The following is a 13,052-nucleotide window of genomic DNA, read 5'->3' as shown; positions in this document are numbered from 1 at the left end:
CCTGTCTGAGGGCCTGTCTGGGCTGGTCAGGCCTGTTCTCCCCCCACCCACCACCCAGCTGCAGGGAGAGCCTCCACCTCCACCTCGTGTCTAGAAGGGACAGAAGGGCTGCCTGGGGCTGGGGACCCAGAGACAGACCCTTCCTCCTGGCTGGACCTGGCCCTTGGGCCCCAGCACATGGGGCCCTCCCCTGAGGATCACAGGTGAGAGGAAGGAGAGCCCTTGGAAAGGGCTGGCGAGAGTCCCTGGCCGGGGGGCCTGCATCCCAGATGGGCTCTCAGTGGGGGCTGCCTACCTCGTGCGGGGGCCTCTGGGGGGGTAGCGAGAGAAGGAAGTGTTTCCAGGGCAGTCCGCCCACTGCCCTCTGCAAGAGCACCTTCCCTGCAGCCCAGGCCCCGAGTCCCCAAACACAGTGGAACCGGAGGGACCACGCAGTCCAGCCCGTGAGGACGGGCCCCTGGGGGTGGTGGGGCCCCGGGAAGCCTCCGGAGCGCCCGCACACGGTCACAGAAGAGGTTTCTCTCGTGTCTTCAGGCCCGTCCGGTCCAAACGTGGCGAGAGTCCTGGGACTGGGGATATTTATGCTCATTTTGCTATTGCGGTTTTGATCAATTAGAGGACATGTCATAAGGACGGTGGTTCTTTTTTATAACGAAGACAGTCACAAAGTCTCATCGCTGTGACAGGGGAGAAAACAGCCTTATCTTCTCCTTTTGGAAAATCGTTCCACCAGGAAAATGACTGTTTGCCTTACGGCCTGTTAACTGAGAAGGTATTTCGAAATTGTCTTAAAATTTTCCCTTCCCAAGGAACCGTATAGAGAAATAAAGACGTACTTTCACCAAGAATAAAATGTCCAGAAAAGAAAGTTCTTAAAAGCGGAACAAGTGACAATGAGCACACAGTGAGACTTGTCGCATCCAGGGAGGCCGGTGGGGGCGGGGGCGGGGGCGGGGGGGGGGGCTGCAGGGGGCGCATTAGGAAAGCAGCAGTTTCCGGGGCGAACAGTTGAGCCAGGAGACAGATGAAAGCCGCTGTCGGGCTTGAAGTCGGAAGGGCTGACCCACTTCCCGCTTGGCCGAGTCCCATTAGAGGCTACTTCTCGGCTCTGTGTCTGAAATACAGTAATTTGGTTCCTTTGGTCACTTTTTGGTTTGATTTCCCTTACCCCACCTCCGTGGAGCATGACAGGGTCCATTACAGGGACTTTCATCTGGGGCTCACTTTCTGATTCTGAACCCCCCCACCCATGGCCCCGCTGGATGACCCTGCCCAGTGGAGCGGGGCGCGCCCCCCCCCCGCCCCCCCCAGGACTCAGAGGCTTGGAGCCTACTGGCCTTGCTGGGAGCTTTCACGGGGTCAGGGCTGCCTTCCCAGTCCCAGGGGAAGTGTGCATGTGGATCTTCAAGAAATGCAGGAAGTGTTTCATCCCATTGCAAAAATGTGTTGCGCATTTGTAGTGTTTTGGAGAAATTTTTCTTTTCAGTGGACAGAGTGCTTCCAGGTGGGGAGAGAGGGTGGGCAGGCCTCCTCCAGGTGAGAGAGGGTGCTGGGAGGTGGGGGTCCATGAAGCTATGCCCCTAGGGAGGTGGTCTTGACTCAGAGTTCAGAGCAGGTGGTTGGGTTGTGGCCCCAGCTGTGGGGCGCACCCCCCCCCCGGGGGGAGAGGGCGGAGAGGGGGAGGGACACAAGCACGGTGTGGGCTCCCGCATCTGATTGCTCTTTCCTCCCCATATGGCTTTCCCCCTCCCCCCTTCTCCCTCAGGCTCATCGGTTTTAGCTGATGCCTTTCTCTTACCAGATTTACAGAGGGCACATTAGAAAAAATCTAAATCATATCATTACAGACACGGTGGGGAGCAAATTTAATTCACCCCCCAGCTTGGTTTGCAGAGAAGAAATTCTTTTTATTTTGACTCTGCTTGTGATAAAGCCCCGAGCCACCTCTCGGGGTGTATCCTGATTCTCCCTGTATAAATTCCTAACAGAATTACTGATCAAACAATCGGAATATTGTTAAGACTCTTGAAATCTGCGACTCATTTCTTAACTCCATTTCATCTCGTGATGCAAAGCTCCCTGAAGCCAACCTCTTCCTGGAGCTCCACCTGGAGACATAGGCTTACGGAGCTGGGCCACTGTAGGAACAGGGGCCTCCCTGACTTTGTTCTAGTACATTCTATCACCAAAATGACCGGGTGTACGCACTTGTGTCCACAGTAGCAATATTCACAACAGCCAAAATGTGGAAGCAACCTAAGTGTGCATCCGTGGATGAACGGATGAGCAAAGGTGGTCTCTCTGTCATGGAATATACTCCAGCCTTAAAAAGGAAGGACGTTCTGACACTTGCTACCACGTGGATGAACCCTGAGGACACTGAGCTTAGGGAAAGATGTCAGTCATAAAAAGAAATACTGTGTGATTCCACTCGAATGAGGTCCCTAGAACAGTCAGATCCACTGAGACAAAAAGGTAAGACAGACACCACCAGGGGCTGGGGGACGAGTTAGGGAGTCAGTGTTTAACGGGGACGGAGTTTCCGTTTGGGAAGAGGAAAAACTTCTAGAAATGACTAGTGGTGACGGTTGCACAACCCCGTGAATATATTTAATGCCAATGACTTGCACACTTAATGTAGAAAATGGTAAATGTTACATTACGTATGTTTTACCACAGTCTTTAAAATGTGGGAAAAAAGGCCAGAGGGAATAATTATCCTCAGAGTAATGTAATTCTTTACAAATTTCCCCCCAGAAGGAGTAATTTGGGAAAACGCCTTTACAAAGTTCACAAGCTAGCTTCCAGACCCTGCTGTGTTCCCGGGGAAGCTGGAAGCTGACAAGGCGACAGGCCGGTGGGGAGTGACTAATGCTGTGGCCATCCGGTGCGTCCTCGGCTGGGCCCCTTAATGTCGAAAATGCTTTCTGATTATTATATAAATTTGTGCCTGTCAGGAGAATCATGAGGGCGGCGTGACCCTTTTGATGGCATTCTCCCAACTTCTGGGAGACGCATTTCTGGGTCATCGTGATGGAAGCGTTCGTATGAAGATTGCAGTTTAGATTTGAATGCTCCTTGCGTGCCTCTCATCCGTCAGAAATCTGTCTGAATATGGACAGTCCACAGCATGGGGTGTGGGTCTTTGTTTTCCGGGGGTGGTCCGCCCTCATGGGCTTGATTACGAGCCATTTCCCCAGGATCGCTCTCCCTAGGGATTTGGGGAGCATGTTGAATTGGGGGGCAGGCGGACATGAGCACGGGAGGGATCCCTTTCTTCTCGCCTTTCTGCTCAGGCACCGGCCTGTCTGTCACCGAGTCCCTGACAATCCTCGGGCACTTGTCCACCAGCCACTGTCCGCAGCCCCCAGATTGGGGAGCAGAGCGAGCAGAGCGGATGCCCAGAGCCCCCTGGGCACCCCGGGCCCTTCCAAGCACTCAGGGCTCACCACTGCGCCCGTGCGGCAGGATTGCCCTCTGACACTGGGACCTGCCCAGCTCCGCGATGCCTGAGAGGCTCCCCTCCCTCTGCACAGCCCCTAATGAATGTCTGAAATGTTCGATTTCCTTCCTCAAGATGGGACAACCCTGTGAGGCCCCTAGCACCCCAGAGCTCCCGCAGGACCAGGCTAGCGCTCGCCTGGTTTCTTCTCCTGCCCTGTCCTGCTTCCCTCACTTCCTTAAAGGCCTCTCCTGAAGCCACTCCCTCAATAATCCACTTACATAACAATCCTGTCTCAGGCTCTGCTGGAGGGAACCCAGCCTAGGGCAGGAGTTATTGAGACCTGGGCTCAAGTCCTGAATCTTATCATTTGTGTGAGCCACCCATCAGCTCACAGCGACCCCGTATCCTCCCCCCTTATGTGCATGGGCTGGTGCCTGGCAGCTTTTTTGTGCCATGAGGTCCCCACCCACCCAGGAGTTATGGGACCAGTCTGGGCATCTTGGGCACCTGATTCATATTGGGTCAGTCAGACCTCCTCCTTCAGAATTTGGGACTAAGAAAGAGTACTCTTGAGGGCCCAAGTCTGAAGAATGAAAGCTTCCTACTAGGAATGTCACTTCCTACCCTTCAGGAGGCTGGGAGGAAAGAGCAGAAATGGAGCCGCAGGGCAGAAGGCCTGAGGCCAGGGACAGAGCAAGCAAGCGCAGTGAGTCCTCTGCCCCACGCACCAGGGCTACCTGAGGCCCAGCTGCCCTCTTGTCCCTGAATAGATTCTCCTTTTTAGCTTACGTTATCTCAAGTTGATTTCTGTTACATTAACCAAAAACTCTGTATAACTCAGAGCTGAAATCATTAACCTCCTTCAACAGTGGGGAAATGGAGCCTCAGAGAAGCTAAGAAGGAGGAGCCCAGCCAGAAGGGGCAGAGCCAGGATCGAAGCCGGGTCCACGGGGCTCCAGAGAAGGGCTATCAAGCACGAGGACAGCTGGGCTGCGATGAAGAGGCCAGACTGACCCCAGCCCGCCCCAGCCTTCCCGCTCCCATGCAGCGCTCGAGCAGGGTGTGTGTGTGTGTGTGTGTGTGTACTTGTCTGGGTGTGCATCTCTGAGGATGACCTGACCCCTGGGTTAGGGTTGCCTCCCCTTCCTGGGCTTCCCTCTGCTTCCTCCGGGTGCGACAGACCCTTTCTGTCCTCATGTCAAGGAAAGCAGGTCTCCCCGGCCGGGGCTGTCTGCCTCCTGAGCTCCAGCCCCGGAGCAGGGACCTGCCAAGGGAGGGATGGGGCTGGTGTCTTGAGTGGCTCTTTTCTCTCCCCAGCCGGTGGCACACTGCCCACCTCTCCGGTCCCTGCCGGGCCCAGGGGAGAGGGCCTGGCTCTGGGGCACCTGCCCGCCTTGCCTGGAGTCCTGTCCACCCCCCCTCACGCCCCCAGCCTCACCGCGCATGCTCCAGCCCCTCGCTCACGACGCCCTTCCCCGCCTTTCCATCCCTCGCTCCTGGTCTGAGCCACGTCGGCATTCAGCTACTCTGGAAATCATACAGACTCTAGTTTGCCAATCGAATTTGACTTATTAGGTTATTTTTGCCCTTTTAAAAAACATCAACGTGCCTGGCAGGTTTCCTAATTGAATAATATATAGTAAATGAACTTTCCTTTAAAAAAACAACCCAATCCCAAAGAAGTGTTGTGAAGTGGGGAGATCCTTCTGCCTGCCTTCTGTCCTTGCTGGCTAAGCCCCTTCCTCAGCAGAGAAGATGGCCTCCCATCCCCCAAGGCCCGGCCTTGTCGCAGTCTTGGTCATTTAGAGCAGGCAGGACCCTCTCTGGCTAGAGGCACGCTGCACTGCGAAGGGCCAGGTTTCCTGGCAGGAGTGGCCCCCGCTCACCCCCGACTCAAGGCTGGATGTGTCTGGGGCGTTTCTTGTCCCCGGTGGCGGGCTGGGCCACTGGTTGGTGACAGTCACCCGAGCGAGCGAGGGGAGAGGCTAATGAGAACCTCTCACCATCAGCTCAGGTCCCAGCTCCCTCCCAGCTGCCCACCCTGAACCCCAGTTTTCCAAACGGGGTCCATGCAGGGGAAGGGACATCCGATGAGGAATCACGGGGCAGCCACGCGGCCAGGCGCCCCATCGCAGTGGCCCACAGCTGGTGCTCGCCGCAGGCTCTGGCCACACGGCACACACAGGAGGCCCAGCCTGGTCTGGCCACCTGGGGACCCTTGCCTGGCCAGGTGGGCTTTCGGGACTGTCCTCGGCGGCGGCCGCCCGCTCGGCATCCCTGCGCTCTAGCCTCTCTCTCCTGGTGGCCAAGGTGGGCCTCGGGCTCTGGGCTCTTCCCCAGTGTGGCGAACAGCTGCCCTCACTCCATTCACCCAACACAGCTGTAGACGGGGACAAGCGGGGTCCCCACCTCCCAGGGCTTTGCAGAGAGGATGAGCTGATCTTGGTCAAAAGGGAAACAGAAGTCCCCCCCACGTCCACGAGGCTGCGGCTGAGCAGCCTGCCTGGCAGGCCCGTGAGGCCCGTGGGGCTCGGGGGGTGTGCCTGCCCCTGACATGCCAGACGCCAGAGGGAAACAGCCGTGGGGAGAGGCAGGTGACGAGAACGAATCCATGATGCGCTGGAATCCATTGCTTAAATCACCGCGAATCCCTGCACGTTTCTTCCAAAAATGGCTCTGTGCTGCCCACCGCCCACAGAAGAAAAGCTGAGCCCCTTAGCCTGGCCTTCAGGGTCTCTGCAATCCCCATCCTCCCTGGGGTGGGGGCTCCTTCCCACCTGGCCTTCCCGGGTCCTGCCGTGCCTTTGCTCATGCTGTTCCTTCTCAGAGATGCCCTTCCAGTGGTTGGCATGAGGCTCGGTGCCCAGTCAGCGCGGGCAGCTTAAACAACAGACAGTCATGTCTCCGTGTCCCCGCGGCTGGAAGTCCAAGAGAAAGGTGCCGGCGGGACCGGTCCATCCAGAGCCTTCTCCTCTCGCTGTGTGCTCCCGAGACCCGCTCGTGCTCAGGGTGAGAGCGCCAGCAAGCTCTCCGGGGTCTCTCCCCCCAAGGGCACCGATCCCAGCCCAGCCCCAACCCCGTGACCTCGTCTGACCCTGACCCCCTCCCAGGGGCCCGCCTCCGAACACTGTCATGTTGAAGGGGCGTGGTTAAGGCTTAACATGTGTTGGGGGACACGCAGGTTTGGCCCGTGGCACCCCACTACAAGCCCAGCCCTTCCCTGACCCTGTGTTGTGCTTCCAGAAGCCCACGCAGCCAGAAGCAGATGCCTCACGTGGGTGTTGGAGGCCCGCCCCCCAGAGGCCCCTACAGGGCAGGGCCCCCACCATGGGCTCCATACATCCTGTCGGGGCTCAGAGCCTCTCTCCAGCTGATCTGTCGTCCCCGGAAGCCCTCCTGGAACCATCGCCCCAGGCCCGCAAGGGGTGGCTGCCCAGGGTCGTGGCCAGTGAGTAAAGAAGGCGCGGGGGTCCCGGCCAGAGATACCCCCTCCCCCAGCCCACACCCCTCATGCCTGGAGAGGAGAATAAGACTCAGCCCTCACTTTCATCAACAAGGAAAAGGACAGTTGTGGCAGAGCATAATGGCCTAATTTATACTGAAATTATCAGCAGTTTGGGCCATTGACGCTCATGGACAGATGACTTCTTTTCCTGAACACAGAATAAAGATGAGCTCTTTAGAGTAGCTGTTTCTGTGGTTATTATATTTTGGCTTTTTCTTCCTTTAATGTGTTCACAGCCTAGATATGAGCTCCTTCCGGGCAGAGAGCCTGGATGCTTCCCCCCGAAACCCGGTGAACAGGCTGCTGGCGGGGGCAGAAGGCCCGGCCAGACTCTGGAGAAGGGCCCTGGCCACCGCCTGGGGGTGAGTCTCTCCCCATTCATTTGCATTTTTATTCCTTTACTTGCCTCTCTGTTGATAACTTTAATATTTGAAAACATTAAAGCAAATGGAGATTTATATTTGAATTTGCTTTGACGTCACCTAACAAGATTTGAGTTTCATCTGAAGCTATTAAAAACACATTTCAAGACTATCTGCCAGAATTAAGAACTTGAGCTGAGAACATTCTAGAGAATTGACCCTTCCAAGCGAGGGCCAGCTCGCGGCAGACGGCAGCAGGAGAGCTGGTCTGTGATGTGATTTTATGCAGGGACGGGCTCAGGGCACTGACGGGACACAGGCGTCCATCCCCCAGGAGGCCGGAAGGGGGCGCACTTGGGGGCGCAGTGACCACATCCAAGTCGAGCGCCAGCCAACCGTTCTGTCAAGGGCTGGGTAGGGAATGTTTTAGGCTTTGCGGGCCATCCGATCTCTGTCACAATCTCGCAAGCCTGAGCCGCAGCGTGAATGTAGGGGTGCGGCTGTGTGCCGATAAAACTTTATGAAACTGTGGCCCCCGGGCCACGGTTTGCCAACCCCGATCAAATTCCGGGCTCAGCTGTGAAGGGCCACGGCCTCACACTCACTCAAGCCGTTGGCAGGACTCAGCTCCGTGGGGTCGTGGGGCCTGAACCTCTCTGTGTGGGAGACACGGCTGGGCGTCCTTATACGGGCTGTCTGTGCGCCGATGGCCGTCACCATGCCAGACAGCTCCGCGGCCACAGCCGGCCGAGGCGTCGTGGGGGGTGATGGTGGCCCCCAGCCCCGGAGGCGTGGGGGGTGCGCGGGGAGCAAGGCGGGGGGCGTGGAGCCAGAGAGCAGCGAGCGGGACTGGAGCTCACACCGCAGGCTCTCCTGTCTCCTGCCGGGACGTGGGACGTGGGACGTGGGACGTGTGGTGGGCGCCGCACCTGCTGCTAACCCCTGGAGACAGGAGGGGCTGCCACACAGCTCCCCACCCTCAACAGAGACCACAGGCCCTGGGGGTCTCGCCATCCTTCCTGGAGGGATGAGGGACCCGCTGCCCTCAGGGCCCAGCCTGGGGACCTCCTTCCCGGAGAGGGGGCAGCGTTGCTCGCTCCTGCCTTCGGGGACACGCACGTCAGGCCAGGTCAGAGGGCACAGGTCGGTGGGCAGAGGCCCCTCCGTGACCAGGGCTCCCGCAGTCATGGGCAGCTCTGGTTCGGTGTCCCCACTGACAGCGCCCAGACCAGCTGAGTCCACCCCGCCTGCAGAGACACCGACTGCCACTGAAGTCCCTCCCTGTTGCCCAGGCGGTGACTCACCGCTGAGCTTTGTTTTCAGAGCAGGCTCTCCCCGAAGATGGTCCGCGACATGAGACAGCAGAAGGAACAGAGCAAGCTGTTCTGGGACTCGGTGTCCCCAGCAGCGACGTGGCAGGAGACCCAAAACTCCTGTCTAGCACGATGACACTTGCTCGATAAAAATTGTGTCTGGGCCTAAAATGTCACCTTGCAGGATAAAGTCAGTGTGCCCTGCAGCCTCGCACCGCACCCACCGCCCCCCCTCCCACCCCACCCCCCGCAAACAGCCGGCCTGGGACGTGCCACCGAACAGGGAGCAGTAGGGAGGCGTAGAGACCTGCTGAGTGGGGGGTGAGGGTGGGGCCGTGGGCTGTGATGCGGGGGCTCTCAAATTAGGGGGGTCTTCCTCAGGGGACCCTCACATCAGACCCAGCATCCTAGAGCCAGATGAACATGCTGTCTGGGTGAAAGCAGGCAATTCTTTGTTTCTGCGACACAAATATCCATCACAGGCCGTGCAAATTGTGGTCCTTTGTTCGAGGAATAATGCAGGGCACCGAAAACCCGTGAACGAGGACCACATGCAACCGTGTGGATGGTGAGTGAGCAGGGGGCCGTGAGAAGGGGCACCCCTTCCCATCTACCCCACGTCAGTTTACCCTCAGGAGGGCTGTGGGCTGGAGGGAAACTGACGTGCTCTGGGTGTGGCCACATGGGCGTACCAGAGTGTAGGATGGGTTCTTAACAAAATACATCGTATCTAATTTATGCTGCAAATATTTCTTTTAAGTCTGTGGTTCTAAGTGGATGACAAAGCCCACCATGTTTTGATGTTGACTTCCGTGTGTTCAGACCCATCACCCCCTGCAGAGCGTCATCTCCAGGGACTCAGGGATTATGGGGTCCCCAGGGCCTGGCCTGCTGCAAGAGGCCAGCCGGCCTACGGCTGGGTGTGAGGTTAAAGGTGGCCTGGCCCCCACCCCTGTTTATGCACGAGGCCACTCCCCAGAGAAGTGCCTGCAGAAAATGCAGGATCCAGGTGTAGGGAATCTGCCTCGGAGGGTTGACACATGGCGAAGGAGCAGGGTTGCCGTCTTGGGCCCGGAAATGACCCATAATGGGCCCTGGTGGGAGGTGGGAAATGGGGCACAAGTGAGCACGGAGGATTCACCATTGGGCTTCGCGGCAGGAGAGTAAGCTGAGGAGGGAGGGGCAGGTGCTGCTTCCCTGCCCTGTAGGCACTCTGAGCCGGGGCTTCAGTGCTGTTCAGCAGTGGGTACTGGGCCCCTAAGAGCTCCATGGGGGGGACCCGGCTCTCCGCCCTCTCTGCTCCAGGGGAGGGTCAGGGGATGCATGAGCCCATGGCGCTACCCTCCAGCTCCCCAGCAGGGACCCCCCTCCACACCGTGGAGACCTGTGGATGGGCCCCAGAGCCTCTGAGCGTGCAGGCAGGGAGCAGACCCCCGGGGAAGAGCCAGCCCAGGACCCTGGGGCAGCTCGGGCTGGCCCGCCCCTCTCCTGAGCCCCAGAGCTGATGCAGCTCAGCCTTTGGAGGCTCTTTTGCATTGCCTCCCTAATGGGCTTAATGTCTTGGCTGAGTTCTACTGTGAGTAATCTTGCCTCCCACTCACAGATTTCAGGGGGAAAAAAGCATACAATGGTCCTTGTCCGACTTAGTGGAGGAAACAAAATAGTAGAAAAATAACAGTAAAAATTATGGTGAACTTTCATCGCCTTTACGTTTTTATCTACTTGCTTATGGTTTTTTGCCCTGTTTTGCTAAATTTCTCACAATGTAGGTTAGGATTCATTTCCGGATAGCGTAACCTTTTTGGAAACTCCGCCCCCTCTGCAAACGCACAGCGGCTTGTGGTCAAGACGGCAAGGCCACCCTGTGCTTCCCCTGCTCGTGCTAATAAGGCTAATCGACGACAGCAGACATTAGCCGTGATTAGTCACGGTGGCTGATAGCGTCACTGTGCCCATCATCTTCTCCATGAAGGGGGTTTTTACAGCTCTTTTCAGTCTCTGTCTGCTTAGGATTTGGACTCTGGGCTGTCCTTTTCTCTCAAAAGGATCCCCTATTTGCCTGGTATTCAATAGCCAGGTTCTCTGTTCAAAGGTGGAGAACAGAGTGTTGGGATCGAACACTTCATTTGGCTAGTTTTTAAAATAAAGAGTGTTGGCTCCAGAGTCATCAGCACGTTCTAGGATTCGGCAGTTATGAATATGGACATACTCTGATATCATGGGTGAGCCAGATGCTCAGAGCTCAGAGGCAGGACTTACCCAAGAAATACCATGATAGAAAAAGATCCTAAAATCTAATACGTTTTTTTTTTAAGATTTTATTTATTTATTTGACAGAGAGGGACACAGTGAGAGAGGGAACACAAGCAGGGGGAGTGGGAGAGGGAGAAGAAGGCTCCCCGCCGAGCAGGGAGCCCGATGTGGGGCTTGATCCCAGCACCCTGGGATCATGACCTGAGCCGAAGGCAGACGCTTAATGACTGAGCCACCCAGGCGCCCCTGTTTTGTTTTTTTTTTAAGTTTTATTTATTTGACAGAGAGAGTCCGAGCAGGGGGAGCAGCAGAGGGAGAGGGAGAAGCAGGCTCCCCTCTGAGCAGGGAGCCCGATGAGGGGCTCGATCCCAGGGCCCTGGGATCATGACCTGAGCCGAAGGCAGACGCTTAACCGACTGAGCCACCCAGGCACCTCTCTAATATGTGTTTTAAAGAAAGCAAAATCATTATATATTTTTGTACCACCAGAAATTCTATGAAAGGGAAGTCCTTAAAATCCCCTTCCGGGAAGGCTCGCTCAGGGGTGTTTTCTCGCCCCACCCTCACAGGGAGAAGGTCTGGGGACAGGGCTAGGGTCTGGCTGGGTCCTGCGGAACAAAAGCTTGGTACTTAATTTCCTTCCTGACAAAGGACATTGGTAAAAGTGCCCGGGACAGATGAGGCTGGTAAGCCAGAGCCTCTGAAATAAAGCTTTCCATGGTGGTCCCTGCAGCCTCCGGACCTGAGTCTCCAGAGAGAAATCATGGGTTTCCTCCGGGTTTAAGAAGAATTTGTCAGGAGATGAGCAGAAAGGAGGGTGATGGGGCGTGCATAGCAGGGTTCTTTGGAGGAATCTAATTCCTGGAAGATCGGCCCCAACCCCCCTCCCAGGCAGAGGTGGAAAGTAGTCTCTCTGTGGGAGCTTACCCTCAGTGCCAGGCCCGGATCCTCTCGCCCAGGCCGGTGGCCCCGGCTGCTGCGAATGCTGGTGGTTAACCTCTCGGTGCGGCCCCCTTTTCTGGAGAAGTGCCCTCAGCGGATGGAAACAGACTGATACAGGCATAAGAGGCTGGCCCCGGACTCGGGACGCTCCCCAGTCCCACAGCTGTGGTGCTGGAAAGCCGCGATCTTCCCGGCTCAGGGCGGGCAGAGTCTAGAGTCCAGGGCTCGCAGAGGAGCTGGAAATGAACAGGACCACTGCAGAGGGAGTGAGGCGCAGAATCTGGGTGGAAACTCTGCCCAAATCCCTGGATGACTACCAACTGCACACGCATAGCAAGAGGCCTGAGGGCGCTCAGTAGAAAAGCAGGCAGATGGGAGAAGGAGCTTGAAGACATAACCGCACTGGGGGGGTATGTGTGGGTTTTCCACTCTTCTGGCTCTGTGTGTTCTCCCAACACATGCACAGCCTGAGTGGCAGAGGGCTGAAGCCTTACCCGCTTGGGGTGCGGGGGGAGAGAGTATGGGGACTGGCAGAGCGGCCGGGAAATTAGGCATCGACCTCCCCAACAAAGGAGCTGCAGGGGGGTGAGCCTCTGCTCAAATCTTTGGAGGAAGACTAGAGGAACAACAACAATAAACAAACAAACAGGTGAGACAAACAAAATGAGTAACGTTAATAAATCTAATCATATCAGTAACTGCGTTGGACATAAGTGGACAAAACCAAAGTTCAGCCAACGGTGGCTGGCAGGCCGAATATGCCCGCTGCCCATGTTTATAAATAAAGCGTTGTTGGAACACGGCCACACACGTTTATTCATTTATTGTCTATGGCTGATTTTATGCCACGTGGCAGCGTTAAGTAGTTATGATAGAGACTGGCCCAACAAGCCTAAAACGTTAATCAATACAGGAAATCAGCCGACTCCCGGACTAAACACTCTAATCGAAAGGCAGATACTGCCAGATGAGATTTTTTAAAAAGCAACAGTATTCTACATACAAAAGATGTATTTGAAACACAAAGACACAAATAGATTGAAATAAATGGTGGAAATTCATGCATATACAGTCAACAAATATTTGACAAGGGAGCCAAGAACATACAATGGGGAAGATCTCTTCAATAAACGGTGTTGGAAAACCTGAATATTCAGGTTTTGGATGCTACGCATCAACTCCCAAAACAGTGGAGCTGGATCCCTATCTCACATTGCTCACAAAAATAAACT

This window comes from Mirounga leonina, unplaced genomic scaffold (genome assembly GCF_011800145.1).
Source record: "Mirounga leonina isolate KUSES-001 unplaced genomic scaffold, KU_Mleo_1.0 Mir_166, whole genome shotgun sequence".
Taxonomy (NCBI): Eukaryota; Metazoa; Chordata; class Mammalia; order Carnivora; family Phocidae; genus Mirounga; species Mirounga leonina.
The sequence above is the reverse complement of the archived record's forward strand: the minus strand, read 5'-3'. Positions refer to the sequence as shown.